Source organism: Struthio camelus, chromosome 2 (genome assembly GCF_040807025.1).
Source record: "Struthio camelus isolate bStrCam1 chromosome 2, bStrCam1.hap1, whole genome shotgun sequence".
NCBI classification, from domain to species: domain Eukaryota; kingdom Metazoa; phylum Chordata; class Aves; order Struthioniformes; family Struthionidae; genus Struthio; species Struthio camelus.
Genome location: NC_090943.1, coordinates 30,854,833 through 30,881,309, shown reverse-complemented (window position 1 = coordinate 30,881,309; position 26,477 = coordinate 30,854,833).

The following is a 26,477-nucleotide window of genomic DNA, read 5'->3' as shown; positions in this document are numbered from 1 at the left end:
TAGTTATTATCTTGACTGGAAATGAGATTGAACAGATAGAGATTGCACAGATTTTGACCAAACACTTCAAGTGCAAATTAAGTGATAGTGTTATCTAATAACTACTGCATTTCTTTTATATCCTAAAAGGAACTTTAGGACTTTTTAGATTATCTTACTTGTTTGGTGAAGAATGAGCAAGGAGTCAACCATTTCTTGAGAATGAAATGAGCAAAGAAATATACATATTATAACTTGAGATGTTTTAGCATCTACTGAGAACAGTTCTGTACTGTAATTCAATAGGAAATATCCCAAAAGCATGACGGAGTACAAAGGCAACTTTACGCTACTTTCACGCCCTTTTATATCTTCTTGATAGCCAGTTATCGGGAGTTAGCCAGTTTCAGGACTCATGTGGGCTGATTTTGTTATGGTTAAAAAAGATCTTTAAGTCAACTATTTCTGTTTATTTAGAAAAATCTTTCCGAGCCTTAATTGGATTAGGTTTTAAATAGGGAGTAGTTTCTCTCTCACAATTCCAAATCCCTTTACAACTAGCTGAAAAAAACTGTAAATAATTATGAGAATGTCTATGCAATTGATTCTTACCCCCTTTCCTCCTTTGGCCACCTGGGAATAGACTCCTTGTACACCATTCCCTTGACAATAGAATCACATTTTCACATGTGTTCGTATCTATCATGAGAGAGCTCTGATCCTAATCTGCGCCTGTGGTCACAAAGTTAATATTAAGACACTAGTCAATAAAGTAGTTGGTAGAAATCCCTAGGAGGAATTTGTAAACTACAGCAAAAGAAAGAAAATAATAAGAACAGTAAAACCAATAGTTATAATAATCTTCTAGCTATCATTAATATAACCATCTAAATGCTGCAATAAGATAGTTGTGCTTCTATGAAGACATTTGTCATGAAATGCAATTCAATTCATGAATATTGAAATATACACATGTAAAAACTCAGCTTTTTGTCAGCTACTACAGATAGCATATCCAGTTGATGTCACATATGTTGTCAGTGATTAGAAATAATATCAGACATTAGTCTTGAACCTGGTTAAAAGACACACACCAAAGTGAAAACTCCTTCCAACCAACCATGAGTTTTGTTAACCTTGTCTCAGTGGGCAGTCACTCTTTGCACGTCTTACATAGATTGTTTTATTCAATGCCTTAGTTTTTCACATAAAGATCAGATTCTTACATTCACTCTAGTGAGGAGGATAAAAGACTCAAATATAACAGTGGTTTGTAAAGTACTTTTCAAAACTTGTACATGCAGAGCTTCAAACTGAAAACAGCAAGCAAATGAGCTACAAATCTCAAATGTCTGTGTGTATAAGCTGACAGTTTCTGTCTGCCCCTTGCCTTTGCTTCCAAAAGGCTCGCCTGATGTAGATGGCAACAAAGTCTCCAATCATGCTCTCTGGCTGCTTCTTCTGAAGCTGTCAGGCCCATCGCATCTCAGTGCATCTCCTCTGCTTTTCATATACTGGGCAAGGGTCAGCCTGCTATGGGGAATCAGAGCAGAGGCAGCTGTGCAGCAGAGTATGCCAGCTACATGAAGAATAACAAAGAAGTGGCATTAAAGAGCCAGCAAGAAACTCTGCAAGATCTTCAGTACAGATTACATAGCAGGGATGAAGACAGCACAGCTGAATGCCGTGAAGCCTGGCCAAGGGACACCCAGAGCCTCTTACACGACTTTTTTGGGGTACGTTCAAATTTTCCAGCCAAAACGTACATGTTTTCTTCCTTTAAAAGAACTTTATTACCAAAACCCACCCAAATTTGGATTGTCTCATATCCTCCATGACACACAAAACTAAAGGCAACGTGAATTTTGCCGAGGGTAAGGCATGCGCAAAGCAACTTTTATTGCAAATCCTTATAGTGCTGAAGACCTCAGCTTCCTATACTATCTATAGTCTATAGTGTTTCCTGTGTGCTCCCAGAGTGAAAGTTTTAGTTTCAAAAAATCCTTCTAACAGCTGCTCTATCAAGGGGTACTGTAGTTAATACAATTCCTTAAAAAAAATTACAAGAATATATAAGTTATTCCAAAAAAATTTGTTTGTCTCTGTATTGTTACAGTTCTGATCTGCACCTCCTAAGGAACTTGCTTGTCCACTGGGAAAAGTGAAGAGAGACTTCTACTTGGAGATACACTAGAATTCTAGATCCCTGCACACCAGGTTGAAAAATCACCTTTTGAAGCATAACTGCTATGAAAGCTGTAGCATATGCCCTGCAAATTTGATACTGATTCACTGTGTGCTATGCAAATACAGATGCAGGATTCTTCCTATTCTTATGAATTAGGTAGCTGATCTCTACCACAAATCAAAATTGTTTTTATTAGCTCTGGCTGTAATTACCATGAACAAAAAAATGTTGTCAGTTCAGGAGAGATTAACTTTCCGCTGAATGTCTGAGATCTTGGCTGTAATTAATCTAATTTGTTCTTATTTGCTTCTACCATCATTTCCTCGTGTAGGAAGCCTACATTTTCAGCAGTGAGAAGTTTTACCGATTAGTTTTATAGGTATATGGAATAACATTTTCTCTTTTGTCTTATAGCTTTGTAATTAGCTTTATATGGCAGTTTTATTTACATATAAAATAATTCTGCAAAGATTTAATCCAATGTTAATGCAAATTTGTTGTGCAGTTCAGTACTGTGTAGTGACTGTTCCGATGCCTGCAAATTCATTATATATATAAAACACTCAACTTCCACAGATTCCCTTAAATGATCCACAGGATGAGATTTATAATGAATGTCCTGGAAATGTAGCAGAGATGCAAAGGCACATTCTGAAGTGAACAATTCAGAAGATGTATTCTTGCTTAAATTGGCATTTTAAATGTCATTTCATCATCTTATGTATAATTTTAAAAGCTTCCTCCTTCTTGAATTCTATTCTATTTACAAAAGCTCTGTCAATCATGACCTGTGTTGTGGGGTGGGAGACTGCACCAGTGTCAGGCTATTCTAATTTTCTCTAAGGCGCGTTCTTCATGCCCCACAAAGAGCACAAGTTTTCATAAATGCCACTGTGCATATGTATATGCAAGGACATTTCTCCCATTGATTTCCTTCTGCGTGTGAGTGTGAGCTAGAGAGGTGGAGGTGGTGTGGCAGTTCTTCATATGCTACCTAAGACTCCCAGTTCCAGAATTAAATTACAGAGAGAGATCCATAATATACGTTCAGTTGCTACAATGGCTCCCTTAGGGCTCTTGTTACTAATGGCATAGGCTCATTTGTGGAGGTTTTCATGCCGCTTTCTTGAAAGGGCCTCAGCAATCCACCCTTTTGAACAAATTACAGGCCAACAATATTGCTCGCCAAAGGGGTTACTTGGCATGGAACAGGCTATTTAGCCCTACTTGGCTGGGGAAGAGTGTCACAAAAGGGGAGGAGAGTAGGAAGCACGGAAAGGCAGTGATCTGTGAACAAGAGGGAAAAAGATAAGCAGTAGCATAAATGAGCTATTTGCACTTTATAACTGTGCCTACAAAGCCTGAGCAATTAACCAAAGGTTTTCTACTGGAGAAAACTTGTTCTTGATGTATTTCTTCAGTACATGTGGCTTTAAATCACTGTTTTGGGAGAAAGAGGCTTATAAAATATTATTTTCTTCATATCAAGAAGGAAGATTCCCTTCAGTCCAGCTGGTCATTGTGTCCATGCGGTCTGTGAATGGGTGGTCTGGAAGCAGTGGTGTGTCCCTGCCCAGGCGACTGACAGGAGATGACTGAGGATGCTCCAGGTTTTCCTTCACGATTGACTCACCAAAAAGCAATAAAGTTCCTGCACTTTGTTGAATCATGAAGAGACAATACATGTTGCAACACCTTAGCTATGTTCCTCGTTCCCCCTTCCTGACAAGATTCGTCCTCCCTTAATCACTTCTTTATCTCCAGCTCTCTACAAGGACAATGATTAGGGCCTGGCCTGGCCTATCTCAATAAGGCTCTAGTGACACCTCTCCTCTTTTTCCTGCGCACTGTCCCAGGAACATTTGGCTTTATGCAGCTTTCCCTTGCACCCTGTGCTGTCAGCGGTTTAGAGCTGGAGGGCTGGCATTAGGGTAGGAAGGCTGGCTGGCTGCTGTTCCACGGATCACGGCTCTGAGGGGACGGGGAGCACAAAGCTTTGCCCATTCCACCAGAAGAGGCGTCAGGTGGTAGAGAGCCTTCATTGCTTGGAGTGCCCCAGACACTCAGAACCAAGGATAAATGTAAGACCCCTCTATATGCATTGCCTGTCCCTCTGCTGGGCACAAGGAGGCAGGTTTGGGGAGCGGGGCTGCAGGGCGCCCGGGGCGGGCGAGGCCGCGAGCCGCCCCGCGCCGGTCGCAGCCGGTTCCAGCCGGCTCTGAGACGGGGCCAGCGGCCCCCGGGCGCCCAAAGCGCCGCCGGCCGGAGGAGCGCGCGGGGCCCCCGCTCGGGCGGGTGGGCAAAGAGCGGCAGCCGCGAGGGGCAGGAGACGCGGAAGGAGGCACAAAAAGGAGACGAGCGAGAGGACGCGTGGGAGGGGAGGGAGGCGGGAGGAGAAGTGTGGGGGGCGCGTCTGTGGAGGAAGCGGAGGTGCCAGGCGGAAGGAGGCATCGCTGGGACACGGCTGGAGACGCGCACCGAGGAGGAGGCGCTCGGTGCCAGAGGAGGGACAGCCCGAGGGGCCGTGGGCGACCCATGGCGGGGCAGGGACAGCCTGAGGGGCCACAGTCATGGGTGACCCACGCTGGGGCAGAGGAGCAGCAAGAAGCCAAGAGCAGAGGACTTAAATGGATAAGCAGCAAGGAGCAGCAGAAAAAAACTATTACTGACTGCAGTCCCTTGCGCTGCCTGTTGTTGCCTCCCTGAAGGAACTGGGAGAGAGGGAGTGAAACACAGGGCACAAACAAGGAGAGCTGAGACTGGGATGGGCAGAGGAGGACGTGGACTGAAAGTGAGCCTGGGGTGGGGGAAGGAAGGTCTTTTTTTTCTAAATATCTGAATTAGCAATTAAAAGTGTATATTAATTGTAAAGTAAGTGAAATTCCTTGAGTTCAGATTTTTTTGCTGGCAACAGTCCCTATGAGCCATCTCGTGGTAAGTATTTAGAAGAGAGGCCCATTTTTGTCACCAAGATGGGGAAAGGGATCATGAGAGATGGAGCGAAGGCTTACTGGAATGTGTGGGAAATCCGTGTAGAAGGGGTACAGGGAAGCACAAAAGCTCGAGCTACCTTCCTGAATTCTTTTAGCCTCTGAAGCCTCCTGACTTTGTCTGCCTTCCTACCTATAGGTTTCATAAGTAAGCAATAAAAAGCAGAAAAACAGGCTGTAGTCTATATGCACATCCATACATTGCCCAAATCTTAAAACTCCTTCTTTGGCCCTAAAAAACAACAGTCCCATTTGGAAAACAAATTTAATAACTGCTCTTCTATGCCTGTGTTTACAATTTGTTTTAAATATATTAGCAGACAAGAAAAGTTTATTTATTCATTGTGCTCAACAGCCACAGACACTTAAAATTCTTTATTTTATTTGTCACGTTGTGTCCAGCAGGAGCTCAGCATGGCGCTGCAGTGATCAGTGTGTGTAGGGACAATTAATTTTTGGCTACTGGCATATCCGAAGCTCTGTTCAGAGTTCATTTTTTCTAGCTATAGGATTGCTATATTAACAGATGGTGAATAAACAGGGAGTGAGATGTTACGTAAGGGGAAGTGTAGACTCTATCTATAGGCACATGTTTAGTCCAGTCCGACACTGATGGGCATGACCTACATTTTCTGCTTCCACTCGGCTCTGCTGCCAGTAGAAGATTGAATGAGATTATCCTTTCCTATAGCATTGCTATACACTTGAGGAAATGCACCTTTAGTTATTGCTGTTCAAATTGAGTGAAATACCAGCATCCTCAATCAGTTTCCAGCTATTGTGCCTCTTCTGGGTGTGCAAATTAAGTAGGTAATTCAATATGATAGTCGTTTTCTGAAAATGTAGGTAATCATTGCTTCTTTGACTTGCATGTAGAATTAAAAAAAAAAAAAAAGTGCAGGTCTTTTAACTATATTCCTAGATTTTGGACCTTGACCCAGTAAAGCACTTAAGCATGTGTTTAACCAGGAGGGCAGTCCCATTAATGTACAGAGTGCCTGTACAGCTATTTGCCTGCAAAAGGCAGAGCACAGAAAAATGTAGGCCACCTCTGAAATCAAGCCCTTTATGTTAAAATAGATTTTACTAAAGCAATTATCAGTGAAATCTGACTTACAGAACCACTCAAGGGAGCTACAGAAAATTGGCTGCCAACATATGTTATCTGCTAATGAAGCTAGAACAGTACTGTACTCAGTTTTTTGAAGATAGTTTTGTACAGTACATTAAAACAGTAGGTTGCCTATTAAAGGTGCTTTCTTTTAAAACTGATTGGGATACTTTAAACGAATTTCATTACAGCATCTATGATTTTCACTAACATTTAAGGTTTCAAAAAGTTCTTGATGAAATTTTGGGGTGTAGAGGGAGAAGAATGGCTGTTTAGTGTATGAGGTGGAAGTGTAGACAGGCCAAGTTTGAGAACTGGCTTTGCCTAAACAGAGAGGCTGCTCTCCAGACAGACAGAGAAAAATATCATCTATACTCCTGATTAAAATCACTCATATAATCTCTCTCTATCTTGTTCAGATCTTTCACCTCCTCTTCTCAAGCTAAAAGCAGACGTTTAAACAAATTCTATTTTACTGCAGAGCAAAAGATATGTTTAAATCCTCTACAGTTGCTGTAAAATTGAATCATCATCCTCCAGACAACACTAAACTCTTGCAAAATTTTCATTGAGTAATGCAGTAAACATAATTGTAGCATATGAAGGACAAATGCATATTTAGGGAATGTGTATATGATAGTTTGTAGGCAGAGGCAAGTGACCTCCGCCTGCACTTGTGCTGGCCAGAAGCCAGGTGAATGTGATTAGCATAGTATTGCGCCAGAACCTGTGCTAATAAAGCCTGCTGATTGTAGAGGCTGTTACTTGGGCTTAGTTCCATACTAATGATGCTTGTATAGTTTCTGGTTACATCTGTGTTAGTGTTTTAGTTCAAGTACAAATGTGTTTCTGAGATGAATCTCCTGATCATCTCTGCTCATTGCACTTTGTGTCACATCCAGGAGCAGCCTCTGAGCACACGAAATGGATTTCGTCTTGGATGAAATTAAATATTAAGGTTTGATCAGGGAGAGCACGGAAAGCGTTGCAACTGCTAATGAGCATTCAATCCACAGGGTCAGACAAGAGCTAGTCTGAGGTAGGCATAAAGGCATATAGCATATCCATTGAGTCTTCAGCGCCAGCAGATTTACTCCACAAGTCTGCTTCTATTAGGCCGCTCTTTTTGTTAATGCAGGCACAGCTGGAGTTGTTCAGCAGTCACAGTCAAGAATACTTAGTCTGTTCTGGTCCATGGAAAGGGAAGAAAATTAATATAAAACATCATTACGTTACAATAGAGAGATACAAGTTAATGATATAAAGCAGAATATGTTCAAAGTAGCCCACTAGTGTGGGCTCGGCCAGAGGAAGGCATCTTTAAATGTAATTTGATGTTCAGTTTCTCATGTTAATCTCCTGGGTTTCTGCTATCTGTTTTGTCTTAGATCATCCCCAATCATTTGGGTCACTGAGTTAGTTGTCTTTGTGTCCCAGCAGAATAGGCACTGAAAGGTGCTTCCACTGATACAGCACTTACCTTCTGGGCTCTCTTAGGTTTAAGCCAAAGGACAAAATTGTTTTACTGTAATATGATATTAACCAGCTCTAATACTGATACTCTTCAAAATTAGAACATGTAAGTGTGGAAATGTGGCTTTATCTTCAAGACCTATAAGAAGAGCCAACAAAAAAGACATTTACGTGCCTAATGAAAAAGTCGTTTGAAGGTTGATCATCACTATTGGAAACCGTAGGCATACATAAAAACAGTCACTGTGTACAAGTCGCTTGCTAGGGAAAAAGCTATGTCTGGCAGATGGCAGAAACATGAAGTAATACAGGTTGGAAGGGACCTTATCTGATTTGCTATATGGCTTAAAGCAAATGGATCAGGTTGCTCAGCCTCAACTATCATGCTCAGCAGTCAAATTTTGAATATATTCAAGGATGGAGCTGTCACTTCAATTTTATTTTTAATTTTATATGATGTGTAATATAAGATTTTTCTTATTTTATGGCAAATTTATAAGCTCACTCTGAAAGTAAATATTACTTTAATAAATACCACATCTTGTTTCTTTTTATCTTTAGCATTTCTTACTGTTCTGTGGTTCTAACATTTAGATAAACCTGATGCTAATGAAATAATTTCCAGAGATTCTAGTGCTGCTAAATATTATATAGAAAAACACAGAAACTGTTAAAAGAGCATTATGAAGTTTGAAAACTCAAAAATCCAAAAGTATGGAAATGCCAAAATTAAGGTTAATGTACAACTTCAGTGCAGACTTCTTATCTTTAAATAATATAAGATAAAGATAAGATAAATATCTTAGATAAAGATAAGATAAATATCTTATCTTTACTGCAACCCTGAAGCATGAGTAGCTGTCCTGTGTGCCTTCTTGAATTGGTGAACATTGTACCAAACTAGCACTGAATATGAGCTTAATTATTATTTGTACATTCATAACCCATAATTCACCCAGTGCTTCACAAGCAGTATAGATTTTGCCTTTAGAAATCTTTTTTCTCTGTTGGGTATATGCATGAGAAGGGAAAAGAGACTGTTTTACACATGAGAAAAAGGAGGCACAGAAGGATTTGCACTACGGGTTTTTTTTTAATTGTTTTCCTCTCTTACTGTACTGCTCATTTTCTGGTCATTTACTAGATATGCCCCCTCCCCTGCTATGCCTACCTGCTCTGTACTTGGTACCCCACATCCAGCTGTCAGTTTTCTGCTCCTCCTGGGCTGCTAGGCTTTAGTAAGGATGCTTTGGAAAGACAGGAGAAAAGTAGAGGAATGGAGGGAAAGAAAGTATTGAATCTTATGTCTTTGGATGGAGTGCCCCAGTGGCTTCTTTATTTGGCACTGCCAGTGGCTGCTCGCAGCTGGAGCATGCACTTGCAGATGCAACAGCTGTCAGCCTCTGGGGCTGTGCTGAGCCCCTGGAACCATAAGACAGAGTGAGCCCGGTTAGTCATCATGGGGTTGTTTTTTCCTCACGCTGTTTTTGTTTTATTTTTTTCAATAGAGGGCCTTGAGTATACTTAGGCAAGTTTAAATGAGAAAAAATAAACTGGAAGGTTTTTTTATCTAAAAAGCAAAACATCAAACAACATCCAGTTTAAAAAAAGAACAGCTATCAGCCTAACAGCTGTACAGCCACAAGAACCCAGAATAAAGGAGAATTAAAAATAGCTAATTTTTAAAGACACCATTTCATTGTAAAGGAAAAACACAATCGTCATAAAATTTCCATTTTATCAAGTACAAATTGCATGTAAGTTCTTTCCTCTGGAGAACAGATGCAATCATTGTTAACAACTGTTTTAAAATAGTTCAAAACAACATCAATATAAGAAAGATTTTATGGAAATGAAACCAGTCCTATTCCGAAAGTGAACAAATAGAGAAGCTTAGTTGTGATATCCTTATTAAGCAGGTACAACACTGTCTGACAAACCTTTTAACTGAACTCACTAAATTGCTTGTAGGCTAACGTAAAGCACAGTTTGAACCAGAACAGACAAATCTGCCCCCAGCTTTCGACTGCTTTTTCAAGTATCTTTATGACACACTAGACACACTTAGATCTCATGAATAGTAACATTCTCATAGATGACACAGTTATTCTTTGTTTTATATCAAAGATTTATTTGTTCTTTTTCACTTAGAATGAAATGTATTTGTTCATCAGCTGTGAGTAGGAATTGTATAATTTATTCTCCCGTTGATTAACAAAATAATCTCATTATTTGTGTGGCTCAGGCACTACTAAGAAATAACAGCAAACCTGAAGTAGAGCTCTTGATTTCATGTTTGAGTCAATTCCAGTGAAATGGTATAAGCAACCACTTCAAAAGCATAAACCAATGCCAACCTTAAGGGGTACTTTCCTTAATAAGGTATTAAGTGAGTGCATAATTATGTCGTATTGTATATTTGTAAAGAACAAAACGGAAACATTAACATCTTTTTTGCCAGCACCACCATAGCCTGAACAAGTTGTCATCATCTGCTCAAAATCTGAGATTTTTAGAATTGCCGTAACTAAGCTAAGACTGGGGATTCTGCCACTGTATTGATACATGAGAAATAGAACTGTTTTATTAAATTGCCTATGTCTATGACAATTCAAGACCACAGAACGTGCTGCCATTAATGTGTATGTGCTGCCTGCATTAACAACCAAGGTACAAGGCAGATCAGTTATTTCACTCTAGCTGTCCTGTGGGAGCTCTTTTTCCTCCTGTCCAATCAGAAGCTCTTTTTACATGGAGTTCTAAATATGCCATGAAAGCTGTTATTTCTCCACGGTTTTTTTTTTAACTTTAGTTACGAGTAGAATGCACTGTCAGTCCTTTATGTGGCAGAGGGTTTTAATGCCTTACTGCATGATGAATAGTGTTGCTTCCAGAAAGTCAGCAATGTCTTTCTCCCTCGGCAACCTTCTGATGGTGCCACCTTACTTGCAGATCATTCTTAAGACAGATACATTTGAACAGAAACCTAGAGAGAGCCTGGGACATTCAGACATTCCTGGCTCTTTGGAACTGGTTCATGCTGAAGAGAATTACACCACAGCCCAAGAGCAATTGATAGAGCAGCAGAAGGTGAAGCAGATGCAGTGGAAGAAAAATGAACAGGTGTCTGGCAGTAAGAGAAGCAGGAGTTGGTTTCCCCCTCTGTCTGGTGTCTAGAAGAGATAATGGCAATACAAAGCCCTGCCAAGAATGTGTTGTTTACACAGTGTATGTACACCCACCTGCTCCATCTGAAAATGAGCTTCTGAACTCACCTGATTGAAAAGAACCGAAAAAGAGATTGATGTGTTTTTGTGTTTTGCCTGTTGAACTGACAGAGAACTTTACAAAAAATTAATAAAATCCACATGAGAGAATACCAACATCCTTACAGTTTAAATGGGCTTGTTGAATTGCTCGCTCTCTCTCTTACAGTCCTTGGTTTGGATGAGAATGTACATACGTGATATAGCTATTGTACAGATGGACTATAGCAGTGAGCTTTATTTCCATGCTTTCCCTATTTTATGAAGACAGTGTTGAAATGAACAATGTCAGAACTAAGAAACATGCATTGGATGTATCTGATGTCATGAAACATGAAGTACAGAAACCTGTTAACGCTGCAGAGATGTTTGTCCAGACAACTATTTAAGCATCTAATTAAAATCAACTGCTTAAGATAGAAGTTACAGTAAAAGTGCGGCAGAAGGGTACTCCACACTTTAGTTGGTGTAACTAAGCGAGCGAGAGAGATTTTCCCTATTTGAAGAAAATTTGGATGGTTCAAAAATTGTACCTTATCAGAAATGTGACAATAAAGTTGAATCAAAATGTCAAAAAAGACCAAAGAACAGTTTGCAAATAAATACATTGTAAGTGTATTCTATTTTTTCCCGTGTACTCTGTGTAGATGTTACAATAGATCTATATATGTTATAATATATCGCTATATTAGGTGTATTAATCTCTTTCTTATATTATCAAGTCTGTGTTTTGAAACAAGAAGCTGTTTTAAAAGGAAAAAACGCAACTCTGAAAAGCAGCTAAAAGAAATCTTGCAAACATTTATAAATACTTAAAATTGAACAGGTGAATTTGAAAAAAACTAATAATTTCCCTGACTAGTTTTGGTTAAAAAACAGAAAACCGAAATAAAAATATTGTGTCAAAAAATTCCTGACAATCTGTTAAGAGGAGATGTTCCATCTTTGGTAAATTTCTTTCTTGAATTAGATGTACAATTGATATACCTAGCTCCATCCCCTAGATATTTCTACTATTGGAATTGATGCCTGATTTTTTTGTCAAAATGTGGATGCCATTTAATAGAATCATTATTTACTATATGTTGTGTTTGAAATACTTACTTGTTAAATAGTTTCAGAAATGGCTCAAAAGCTTCTCCAAAGTCAGATTTGATATTTTTATTAATTTTCTGTAATTCATATTATATTTTGCATCAGTTTCAGTATTGGAATATTTGAATGCTTATATCTCCCTCAAATGGAACTGTCTGAAGTTTTTTTTTTTTTTTTAATTTTGCCTATCATTCATTGAAAAAACCTTTTCCCAAAAGTTCATCCTGGAATTTCAAAGGGTGATAAAGACTACTTCAAAACTAAAAACAAAGCTTAATTGCATTGTTTGATATCAATACAAATTTAAAACTTCTTACTATGTTCAGACAGGATAAAACTGACCTTTCCAAATTTTATCTTATGGCAACTACTGACATAAGTATTGTCAATACCTTGGAATGGGAGATGCAGGGACTAAGATACCTTCAACAGTTTACATAACAAGCAGATGAACAGTTCTGCTTTACACTTCATGAGGCTGGGGTGAAGCTAGAGGCATGCATATACTTTGTACAATGTGTTCCTGGCCTCTCCTGTCACACTTCTGGCCTTTTATATATGTCATTGCTTTCATGTAACCGGCTGTCATCAAAACCGCCCTCTTCTATTGATTAGCATGTGAGCTGCATCTCCCCTTGCTGTATGACCAAAATTTTCCTGTCATCAAGCTTAATCTAAATTTAAATTCACTACCAGTGTCTATGGATTTATAATAGCTTAAATGAGGCTATCATTTGGTCTATTAACTTTGTACAGCTGGCTACCAATATTTCTTTCTTTTCCAAGTCAAAAATTCATGCTACTCTTTTGAATGAAGTTTCAACATCCACCAAGTTTTTAAAAATACATACTGAAATATATTTAACACATAAAATACTAGTGGATATGTTGAAATATATTTAACACATAAAATACCAGTGAATATGTTGATGTTTTTCAGAGGTAACCCAGTGAGACTTTTGCCTCCAGAAAGAAAGAACTGAGAAATGATATTGTCTACTCTTTCATAGTTCTCCTCATCAGAAAAAAAGAAACAAACCAACATAATATTCTGAGTTACTGGCATGGAGCTAAAATTTTTCAAAGAACTATTTTTAAGAAAAAGCATGCACAGTGGTACAAATTGGTTGTAAAAAATCAATACAGAAGGACAGTACACAAATCGACCAAAGGCAAGATTTTACTTTGAATTACAAATATTTCAGCAGTACATTTTCCTTAAGCATCTTAATAGCCTACTGTACATACATTTTACCAGGGCATGATCCTAGCAGATTGAACACATTATCTTTTTGGCAGCTCAAAATTTGTTATTATTACTATGCTAATTTTTCTAGTTTTTTGAAGGGGGGAGGGGATGGAAGGAAAAAAACACATACTATTGATAGTGCTTAATGGATCGTTTTGTTCCTTTTTTTTCACCCCTCTGCAAGTGTGGACATTCAATCTATTTTTATCCTTTAAAAAATAAAAAACAGCCACAGTACAGGATGCATTTTCACATTTCACACCATCACCAAGAAATACTGAGACCTGACAACCAAGATAAATGAACAGCAAACCAAAAAGCAGTAAAGAAGGGTCAAATCCATTTGACTTACAAGCCATTGCAGAGAATGGTAGGTCTTACCGTCTTCTCTTTTGTTTCTAAAGCTACCAAGTGGAAACTACATAGTATAAATGTTTCTCTGATTTCATATTAAGGAAAAAGGAAGATAAGAAACTAAGGACTGACTTTGCCAGAGACTTGCATCTATTACTCATGCTCATTGGTTACCTAACAGGCTTGATTTATTTGCTTAATCTTGTAACTGCAGAAGTAGTGGCAGGTAGTCAGCACCTCTTGTTTTTTGGTCTCAAACCATTTCTTTATTTATACTCAAACCCCAATTTCCTTAGCTGAGGATAAAACCTACCAAATTTTATTTGACCTAGAGACCCATACATCCACTGACAAAAGTAAGATTGGATAGGGGTTGTCTGTGTTCTTAGTTGTGTTGAAGGTGAGAATATTCATGTTCAAGACTATTGCTCTTTTCCTCTCCTATCTCATTCACTAATGCCTTTTCATTCTTTTTCTTTTTTTTTTCTTTTTTAATAATCACAGAATATAATAACAATGCAAAGACTTTCATTCTGACAGTGTTACCATGTTTAGAAAAATACTTTCTCCTCCTCTCTTTCCTCTTTTTCCCTTATCCAAATGAAGATGCATATTTTCCTGATTATGCAGAAAATTGGCAGTTGTCATATAAGGGGAATCAGGAAGCTGCAGTCTAAATGATAATGCCAATGTGCCGCATCAGCTAGTCAAGAACATGATCATGAAATCTTAATTTCAGAATAGGAAGTATCAGAGAAGGAAAGAGCTGCTGTTAGACAAGTGAGATAAATTAGTATGGAAGATTAGTCAGTGATTAATATATTTCAAGAGTTGTTTTTATACTGCTACAATTATAGATATATACTTATTTCCCCTTCCTGGCTTGTCTCTATTTATGCACAGTAGTAAGATGAAAGGGAATGGAGAGAGAAACTGGGATTTGTCAGAATGTTGACTGTGCAATCAAGCTTAATACATGGAGAAGCTTCAAACACACCAGACAAAAAGAGGAAAAGAGGAAATGAGCAACACAGAAAAGTCAGATTCTTTATCAGAAGTTAAAGCCTCCACCATGCTCATTAATGACTATTACAACCCCAGCTATTCTCCCATCTGAAGCAAGAAGTGCAGTTATAGCGGTAACAGACTTTTCTCCTGAATTGCTGCTAGCCATTATGTTACGTTCTGGCATTACTGATGTATGATATGTTTGTTGTTTACATCCTCATTGTTAACATGTTAATAGTACAATTAAATTGTCATTATGCAGTTACTTTAATCTGACATGAGAGTTCTCACTTTTTCTTCCAAAATTCTTCCTCATGTTGCTATGTCATGGAAATCATCTAACTCAAAACTGATTTTTTTTATGGTTAGTTTTCATCTTGATTTGGCTTCAACTTCCTTAATTTGGCTCAGACACTTGCCCAAGCATTGTTGTGACACAAATGAACAGGTGAGACTGAGCCTCTGGGGGAAGGTGGGAACCAGTGATATACATCAGACTAAAGTGAAAATGAAACTGTCGCTTAAACATAAATGAACAACACAATGTCAGTCTGCAGTTCTTTAGTTTATTAGTCCTCAGGGAGATTTTTGAAGAGATCTAGGAACAGTATCCTGGCAAAATGATGGCAGGTTAAATTCAGGATAGATAACTGCTGTATAATACACACTAGTAATTGTAAGTGAGACAAATAAATCATTTAATTCTCTGATTCCCCAAAGTAGAAGACAAAGGGACAAAAAGAACTGCTCAGAGCAGTTAACAAGTCATTGAAAAATGACTGTCAAATTGAGAAAAATAAGATATCAAGTTGCATTAAAAAAAAAGGGAGGGGGGGTAGAAAAATTATGGACAACAGCATATCAATTTTCCGTGAATGTGTTAAAGTGCACATTGCCTTCAGTACAGGTACTTTCATTTCAGAAAGACTGCAACAGAAATAAATTATTTTAAAATATTGGACAGTACCTATAATCAACTAACTGGATGAAAACTACCCCTCTCTCTGTTGGTAATTCTGAGTTGGACATTGTTATAAAGGTGTTCCTATTTCCAGTTAGTTGAAATCCATACTTGGGTTGAATGAATATATAACACAGTGAATATTCTCTCATCATTGAGAATTGCTTAACAAAGTATTACTCTTTTCAGAATCATAGATTCATAAAATAATTGAGGTTGGAAGGGAACCCTAAAAGTCATCTGGTCTAACCACCTGCTCACAGCAGGGCCAATTAGGTGAGTTTTCTCAGGGTTTTGTCCAGTCACGATTTGAATATCTCCAAGGAAGGAGATCACACAACCTCCCCAAGCAACCTGTTCCAGAACCCTGGATTTTTCTATGTTACAGCCTATGTCCATTGCCTCCTGTTGTATCACCATGAACACTGAAGAGGAGTCTGCCTCCATTTTCTCAGTCTTCTCACATCAGACAGTTGAAGAGAGCTATAAGATCTCCTTTTGTCCTCTCTTCTTAAGACTGAACAAAACCAAGTGTTTCAGCCTCTGCTTGTATGCCATGTACTTCAATCCCTTAATCGTCTTGGTGGACCTTTACTGAACTCACTCTAGTATGTCCATGTCTTCCGTCTACTGGGAGCCCCAAAATGGACAAAGTGTGCCAGATGAAGAGTAATAATCTCCAGATCATTATGAATTTGTGGTTCTCCAAATAAGTTATTTCCATGTAGGAGATTTTGATATTGCTGTCGGAATTCTCTGGAATACATTCAAATGGAATGTCACATTTTGGCAAAAAAAAAAAACAAAAAAAACCAAGAAACATTACTGTGCCACAGTGTTACTAATTACACTGCGCCCATGTGTTGCATATTTCACTCAGGTCTCATCGCTCCCATTTCAAGAGGGCCATAATGGAACTGAGAAAAGTATAGAGAAGGACAACAAGGATTATCAGGTATACAGAAAAAATTATGTTTCAGTTCTAGAAGTCTGTGACAGCTATGACGTATAAATAGAACTTTTTAGCTCTTGTTATTGTATAAATTCTATGTGTTTTGTGTATAAGTATGTATATATGCATCCAGCTTATTTCCTAGGCATGCAAATTGTCCTACAATCACAAATATTTTTTTTGCTTTAGGTGTCACTTCCTCAATACCTATTTAGGAACCATAATATTTCATAATATTTCATAATATTTTCATAATATTTTCTCCTACTTTTCTCCTATAGTTTCATAACATTTTCTCCTACTTCAGAGACTGCTAAGCTGCTTTAAGCAGGATGTAGAGGCATTACATCAATTAATTCAATGGTCAGTCTTTCTGAATCACTGCCATCTCTATATTCGTTGTTTTCATGTTAAATGATGATGAACAGCAGTACAAAGGGTAAAGGCAGGACTTAGTTTACCATACTTGCTATCACCAGGTGCTATAACTCACTCTTAAATCATCATTCTGAATTCTATAGGCATGCACCTTCTTTTTGGTAATTTAGTTTAATTTCCATTCTGCTTTTTATAAATAGTCTATGAGCAGAACCTAACATTTATCATGGATGTTTGAGTAAAACTTATATAAAGATAGAAATACTAAAATCAGTTCTCCCCTTCCATCCAGTCTGACTTTTCTACAGCTGGTAAAAAGCTGGTTGGGTCTAGAATAAATCATTTTCATCTGTTTCAAAGCTTCACAAGATTTTGACATCTGTGGTGAAAGAAGGATTAAAATTATACAAATCAAAGCAAACTTAAACCCCAGCTGCAAATTTTCAGATAGTTCTTTTTCTGTAGAGTGTCAAATTTGCTACCTCAAAGTCCAATTACAGTTCATTTTCTATCCAGTCCTGCAGCTGGGAGAAGTTGAGTGAATTTGCCAAACAGCTAATGAAGATTTTCACTGAAATAAATGTTGTTTAAACAGACACAATCCAATGGCTTTATGTGCTATTGCAAAGATAGGTTTGTATTCTGTTTTTTAGAGGTTTGGGAGTCTGTTGTTATAGGAACCTCTTCTAGATGCCTGAAAAGGTTGGTTGGCTCAGGAATGAGTGACAGTCTTTGAGTGGCTGCACCATTTTTCTGATAGGATTTAAACTCCTGCAGAAAGCAGCTATGAGGTCAGATGAAAGTCAGAAATTATGGGACTAGTGGTATGTGAAATGAGAGCTGGAAAAGGACAAGAATTAGAAGGAACAATATCACCTGAAGAGGCATATTCCTTTAATTTTAGGCAGACTGAAAGGCACCAACCACAAAGGTACCGTAAGTTTTCATTGAGTCACTTAAGGTAAATTGCATAAAACATCTATATATGTAGAAAGAAGAGAAGTGGGAGTAGCTGTGAGACGCAGAAGGTCTATCCTGTCTGAGTCTCATGTATCTCTTGAAAGGAGGAGAGGAAGATGTTCCTTTTGCTTCACTTACAATACAATATTCTGCTTTAATTCATAGGTATAAATGTACAATGAAACAAATGTGTAGCCAATACTTGTAGATCTTTTCCTGAAATATTTGCATTTGTATGCATACAGGAAGTACTGACTTGTCGTATAAAAAGCAAGATGTGTTTAGTGAGCACACATCTATATTCTGGCTACTTTCCCAGCACTTATTAAAGGATCACTTTATCTGATGAATAAGCCTTTTTTATGCCTTTTACAGCTGAAATCAGTGATGGTTAGACCAGACACCAGTAAAAATTAATTTGGTCATTTCTGAGATGGCATGAAATCTAAAACGCTCCAAGGAAGAACCTCAGCTTACAAAGTCTAGTCAGGAATGAATCCGCAGCAATAGAGCTGGGAAACAGAACTGCTGCTTGTGTTAATGTCCTTGAGAAAATAATAGGAAATGAACTCTAATAAGGAAATCCCTATTCACTTATGTTGTAGGAACATTTAGATTTTGGTACTCATCCTTTGTCTCTTCAGTTTTTTTGATTAAGCTTGTGCTGAATTTTACTTTTGAAGGCAATACCTCATATTCTGTGTATTGCAACATACTACGATGCTAGGAACAAAGAAAGAAAAAGGAAACAAAAGAAAGGAAAGGGCATTATTTAAACTCATTGATGGTAATGCATATCTTATGTTGATGTTTTTGTATATTTTGAGTTTGTGTAAAGTACTTGTATTTGCTTGATCTTGAAGTCCAAACCGTTCTAAGGCTATGCTAGATAAGAAACCTGTCTAGAAATCCCATTTTCTGCAAGCACAAGCCAAGGAGCCGAATGTCTGATTAACCACAGAAACAGGAGCTGAGAGACTCAGTGTGGCTTCTGAACTGGTAAACAGGAAAAAGAAAGTACTTGGTGGAAATCAGTGTTGTTCACTGCGCTTTTTCAAAGTAAAAATAGAATGCGTTATTGATTTGTTAGCTGACTTTTTTGAAGGAGTCAACTTTGTGAAATCCCAAGTCCTGCCGTGGACATCCTGTGGTTTCCTCCCATGCTAATATTCTCTGAAGTTCTCTTCCCATTCTAAGCTTTTATACAAGCCTCACTATCTTTGTTAGTTGCTCGTGGTACTAGCACAATCTGCGCTAGCATAATGTTCATTCATAAAACAGCAACTGCTCTAAAAATAAAAAAGAATACCACTGCAATGTATGATGCGCTCAAAGTAGTATGGCCATTTAAAAAAATCTAAACGTCCGTAAGCTCAGAGCAAAAACTATTGGAAAAAAAAAAAGAAGAGTCTAAAAAATATTTTAAAACTACAAATTGCTACACTGAAATACACTAATCTCACCTTTTTACTCTAGAATCTTTCCCTGTCTGCTGCAGGCAGTGGTACAAAGTGGTTGATAGCTACAGTTTGAGATATAGACTGACACTTTCTTCTGCAGCAGTCATGAGTGAGTTATTCCAATCTGTGCTAGCACAGCTGGAAAATTTACCTTCACACTGCTGGAATTCCATTTCAGTCTGTCATGATACACTACACTGCGTCTGTTTCTTCATGAGCTACGGCATCAGCGCAATGTGTTCTCTGAGATTTCTACCATCACAAATACAGTCACTAAAGCCATCTATTAAAGTAAGTTGCAATTGAAATGGTTTAATATCAAAAAATAAATTATTTTGTAAAGACCTCTACAAAGCCAACTCTCTCAGGGATAGAAAAGCTTACATAATAGCTATAATTTTATTTTATTTTTATTTTAAGTTTTTACAACCACCTTTTTGCACATAATTTATATTGTTCCCAGGCCAGACATATTTTAAGATTTTCTTTCTCAGTACTTACCAAGGGCTGGACTGCCCTAACTGTAATTTACTTCAGTTCAAAGGAACAAAAGAGACTGAAACTTATTTATGGCTGTTCTTCCGGAGACAGTTCACACTGATACTGTGGTTGTCGACATGAAGGGTTTAAACAGGAATTAGTTAACTTACATTCTCCCTTTGAAACATCCACAGGGAAGCAAGAGCAAGGCCTGGAGATTGTGCCAAGCTCAAGGTCAGCATCCAAGTTGCACTATCAATAATTACCTACACTTCTGAATATCACATATAATTTCTTTTAGACGCTGCTCTTTCTGAAGTCCGTACAGAATTGCTATCAAGCATGAGTATTCAAGGGGTAGTTTTCACCTATTTTATTAATGTAAAAGTTTAAAATGACACAGTTATAGATATGTAAGTTGTCCACAGTGCTGGTGCTGAAATTCATCACAAAACATTTCTTTCATTTTACCTCTTTGCCTTTTAAATGCTAAGCAGCAGGGATGGTTACTTTGAGAGATCCTCTAACCTCCGTTTTACTTCCTCTCCCAAACCTCTTCTAGTAATCTATTCTAGTGTTACCTGTGACTGATGCCATGAAACTTGTTCTATAATAGGTGCTCACAGCAGAGCTAAGTGAAAGCCACAGCTTGCGTGTTTTGTGACCTGAGCTCAGATCTTCTATGGTCGATATCAGTGTTTTGCTCACATTGTAGTATGGGTAGGAGCAGGAATTATAGAAAGGAGCTGAAATGAGAACAAGACAGTTTCTGTACAGTTAATAAAACTGACATGACACAAGCAGTAATTGTGACTAGAGGAAGACCTAACATATCAGGTTCCTGTTGCTGGATGTGGCAGGTTGTATGTCTGTCGGGGTATTTCATACATGACTAATATTACATACATATTTACTGACATATTTTTCTTTAAATGGGCTAAATGTACAAAACTGCATTATGTCTGTTTGATGTGAACTGGGCTGTGGGTGTTAAAATGTTGTTTACAATGTCTTGCCAAGTGCATGAAGAAATGAACCACATTGTGGTGACTACTCACAAAGAAGTAAGCTTTGACTTGTGTAGGCACGTTATGGTAACTATTGTAGAATTGTTTGAGTTTATAAATAGGAAAATGTATTTTCCTGCTGTGGAAAATGTAAACACATTAAACAGCAGAACTATCCTTTGCATTTTGCACAGACTAGAAAGCTGAGGATGGTGACCAGCTCTACAGTAGAAAGTCTGTTTTTCACAGTTTCCCTCAAAGATATTTAAAAAGAGGATTTTTAAAGTATTCAGTCCACACAACATTTAGAATATTCAAAACAATTTAGTACTTATGCACTGGCTTCTACTTTAATGAAAACAATATCCTTTTAAAAATAGAGTTTATAATCAGTTCTGGTGCTCTGGAATACTGATTTCTAAGGCTTCAGTATGAAGGAAATGTTGAAGGATTTTAAAAACAGGAGAAGACATTGAAAGTGGGACTTATTTTACTGAAGTTTGTACACCTGAAAGCTGAACTTACAGCATGTATAACCATTGCTATTACCTCAGTGGAAAGCAATAGTATCTCTAGAGAACAATCCACCATCCACCCTTCTGAGGCCTCTGTTTTGAATGGTGATTATTCCCATTCAAAATCTTGGGTTAGCTCTGCTTCTTCCTTGCTTCTACATTGTATATACAGACAAGTTAGCCCTCAAGCTTAATCTAGATGGTAAAACTGTAGATAGCTGCAGCTCAGAAATAAGTATCAAATCATGAGATCCTTGGAAGTCAGTATAACTTGGGAGCTTAACTCTAATTTACTCTTCTGAAAATCTGTCCAGGAAGCCTTTCTTATGGAAGGTTTACCTTCTGTATCATGGTGCCTTCTTAGACAAATAGGACAAGTTAGGAATCCCAATGGGGGGAGAGTTAGGTTATCCCCATATCTACTTTTTTTCAAGAGATACTAATGATTGACAAATGTTTATCTCCATCAGATACTTCAAATGTGATTGTGATTTTGTAAGTTTATACGTCCATCTTATAAAGAGCTAAGTGCTGAAGTTTAAAACCACACTGCTATTTTGCAATGGACATTTCACACAGAGCGGTAAATCAATTTGTCTGCATTTAAGGACCATGTCAAATGCTAGAGATCTTATGGTCAGGAAATTAATTCACTTCAAGGACATCTGCCCATCCAAGAGACAACAGTATTTCTAACATCAGGTAGGCTAGTTGGAAGAAGAATTAAAAATTATATATTAATTAAGTATCCAACTTACGAATTACAGGAAAGCGTTATGGAGAGTTTTGATTTAGAATAGAACCTCTGGCAAAAATATATAATGACATGGTGGAAAAAGGCATACAGACTGACTTTATCCTTCTGTACTTTCTGTATAGTAGAGGGTTTTTTTTTTTTAATATAGCTCTTTGAGGTGTGCTGATGAAAAGAACTATAGAAGAGATAGCTACTATATTATTATTGTAACAGACTGTTCAGTCTGAGTTTTCTATATTAAAAAAAATCACTGTGAAGAAAGAAAACTTTAAAGAAAATAGGGATCTAGTTCTTTCCCAGGTACATGTGCAGGTGACTGTCTTTGATTTCAAAGTAAGTCATGCACACGTATATCTGGACAAAATTTTGCCCTGAATTAGTAATTTCTAGAAAAGCTCTTACTATACTGTGCACAAACAATGTGTTATCTAGTAAAGCAAGTGGCATACAGGATTGACATGTACTTAGAGGTACTTTGCATCCCCTTATCTCAGTAAAGGCTGTAAAAACTATGGACAGCTAACGTCTCTAAGAACAAGGCCATGCCGTCCGAAAATTTGGAGGCAAGCTTATCACGTAAACAAAGTAAAGAGGCAGCCTCTTTAAGGAGATAACTCACAGCACCAAAAATCTGTGAGCTTCCTGCAGGAGTTCATCTTTCTCCATCGGCTGTATAAGAAGCCTGCTTCTTTTAACTTAAGTCCCCTGTACACGTGCAAAACTTTGAAAGGGAGATTTAATAGTGCATGGACACCACTTACAAGTAGAATTCATCCTTGCATAAAGTGATATAAGCAATTGGTCACTGAATTCAGGTGTCTGAATCGCTCAGCAACAGAGGTGGGGTTATTGAAATTTTTTCTGGATGAGTTCTCCAAGTCTTCTCCCTGACCTATTTTCATTGTTGCTGAACGAGGAGTGTCTGTCCTGAACCATGCTATTCTGTTCAGTATATGCCTACATGACAGTTCAATAATAAGGAAGCTTCTTCCAACTTGTAAAATCACAGAAGGCACTGCAAATCTTTCTCTGCTAGTCTTCACTTGCCTTCTATCTCCATGTTTGCATGACATGGTGAGGACTTCACCTTCACCTAGATATGTGATCATATCAATCATGATATTTTTTGAAAATTTTTTGAAAATTTATTTTGTTAGCTGTGTTATGGGGTCTAGGTAGCATGCAAAGCGTACTCTGAGCCCTAGCAATGTGTTCCAAAAGACTTAAGTTCTGAGAAGGAGAGAGAAAGAGGCAGCCAGTATATAATACATGTAAACGAGCAAAGGAAAAAATTGAAATGACCAATTTGAGAGCTTCATCCAGGCAGATGCCATTTTATAGAACTGATGACTGATTCAAAGCAGAGCTTTAAAGTCTTCCTTAAAGAGAACCAGCAGGAAAAGAACTACTATTAAAAGAGGAGAAATTACTAATTGCTTGCTAAGGTACATCTGAGTGCAGACAGAGAAGTTTCACCACCCACAGTCTTGACGAACCATATAAAAGGATCTGGTCTGGATTATGCATGTAATTATATAGGTATTTAAGCATAAAATTGTGTCTGAGCTAATAAGCCCTATTCAGAATGTCATTTGTATACCTGACAGCTGTTTGTCAGACTATTTCTTCATGTCATTCCAGATGAGGTGTTTGGGCATGTATGTATTTATATGTTTATATGTTATTCTTGTTGCCACTGAGGTAATGTATTAGGTGGTCTTAAACAAAAAGCAGATATAAATAATACAGGACCAATACTGACTCTTCTCTGAAATGTAATTAGGCGTATAATGCCTAGATCATCCCACAGCTGATTATTTAAATTATCTTGGGAATGAGAGGTTAACCTAGGAGAGTAACTGATCCCTTTTATAGACAGCTGTGAAGCAGCTGATGAGAAAATGCTAGTTTGTAACGTTTCATGATTACTTATGAATGAATAATGTTTGCAAATGGCATTGTACAAATGGATAAACCCAAACCATAACACTGATCAGCTTCTGAACTTGTTTTGGAAGATCTAGACGCTATAAAATTGGCAAAGTATGGCTATAACTGTATATTTGCAAAGTTGTGTGCTAGCACTCGTGTTTTTTTTTTTTTTTTCCTTAAGCTCAGGGGTACAAGATAAGGACGGTTTAATCTCAAGTCCTTTTGTCCCTTTGTACAAAAAGATTAGGGAAATAGTTATGCTGCTTTACTTTCTCTACTGTGTCAGCTTTGGAAATAACAATAATAGCATTAGAAATAATTAATGATGCTTCGCTTGAACAGTGTTTTTTATCAATAGTTCTCTAAACAATTTACAGAAGATTTCAGTTTTTCAGAAATGTCAATATTTCTCAGAAATATATGTTTATGTTTGTAAATGTTTCATAATTTTGTTTCTTACAATGTTTACCCTAAAATATTTCTTCTGCCCCTTGAAACAACTAATAAAAAGCCCTCACTAAACAAATATTTAAAATTCTACCCCTTCTTCTTAGTCAAGGTTTACAACAGATGTGTGTGTCCTCTGAACAACCTGTGGCCTTTTTACCTTCAGAACAAATCCTAGTGCATGTACCTGAAGTTTACATCTTCCATATTGTGAGTTCCATTTGACATTGTCATTGATGACTCCTTTACAGCAACACTAAAAGCTGCTTCGCAGCTGTGATACTTTCTTCTTCCTTAGGCTACCTCCCTCAAGAGGTACTGCTTTTGCAAATGTTCCAATCTCTTTTACGGGGCAAATATCTTAATATTATTGTATTCTAATATATTGTTGCATGGAAGTATCTAGCCTTGCACATTAGATTTTGGGCACTATTAATGAAGTGAAAAATACAAATGAGTGTCACACACATACCAACTGACTCTATATTTATCTAAATATGCTAATAAGATACACACTACAAGAATAAGAGAAAGATTTTCAAAGTTACTCTTATTCAACACAGAGCATGTATTAGGATTATGTTATCATTTGTATTCTATGTTCTGGTGTGATCCTGTTAAGCTAAATAGGGTGGGGGCATATCAATGCTTTATCAGAATATCCACAAGAGTTTTTGGTTGCTCTGTGGGGTTATTGGGAGCTGATGTGGTTGTGCTGAGTCAGTGTGCAGAATTTATCATTGACTCTTCTGTTGGACATGCCACTGTTCAGAAGACATGACAAGCAGAGGTCTTCCCCAGACAGAGGTCCTCTCTATAAGGACAGTATATTAACAATTTGAACAAATTCCAACTCAAATGCCTAAAGTCTAATTGCTTTTATATTACCTTGTTTCCCTGGATACACTGTTTCTCAGTCATCTTAACTAATAAGTTGCTGATCATAGATCATGAATTGCAGAAATCAGAGGTACAGAGGTGTGGTGAAATCACCTCTGAATGTTCCTTCCATGCATGCGAGAAAAAAATCTGAAACTTTATTGATAAATGCTTTGCTGTCCTCCTTCAAAAAGTTACATGTCTGAATGTATTATTCTCTCAACACACTTGAGTGTTATCTTAGTTTGTGAACACATATGCCTTTCAAGATGTCATCCTTCCACCATGAGACTGACCACTAACAATGGTTTGAGTTGAAATTGTTGGCATTGTTCTGCAAGCTGAAGAAACATATCAGGCCTTTTAGAGTTCACGAAAGCCTTCAGAAAGGTTTTGGCTTTAAAAAATATTTATACAAACATTTTCTTTCATTAATGATCAAGGAAACTAAGTAATTATTATCATCCTTAGTTTTAAATATCATGACATCTGTGAGAATTCAGAGTAATCTCTTCAGGTTACAACAGTTCCAGGGAGAATTAGTTTCCCAAACCACACATTTGATACTGATGATGAATCATGAAGAGGATTTATTTCCAAAGACTTTATGAGTATGAAAACTTAACAGTTCATGGTAATCATAGATCAGTATGATTTACAATAAAGATTTAGGATTAAGATCCCAGGCCTACCAACATAGTAGTACACACTTGTAATATACATTTATTATTCAATTTAGTACTATTGTCATTTTGTATTTCATGCCTGGGGGAGATTTCAAAATGAAATAAAGGATGACGCTAAACATGAGGTGGTTCAGCATTCAGTGTCATTTTAAAACTACCTAAACAAATGAACCAAAACCAAGAAGAGCTGTCTTTATAGCATGAAGTCATTATCATTTCCTTTTCTGAGCTCTACAATGAAAAGTCGTGTAAGTAGCAGTAAATCCTACATGTTTGACTACACTAGCTAATTAGCAATAATTATGCCATGGCATTTTGTCAAACTTGCTGGTGCTCCATTAATGTGCATT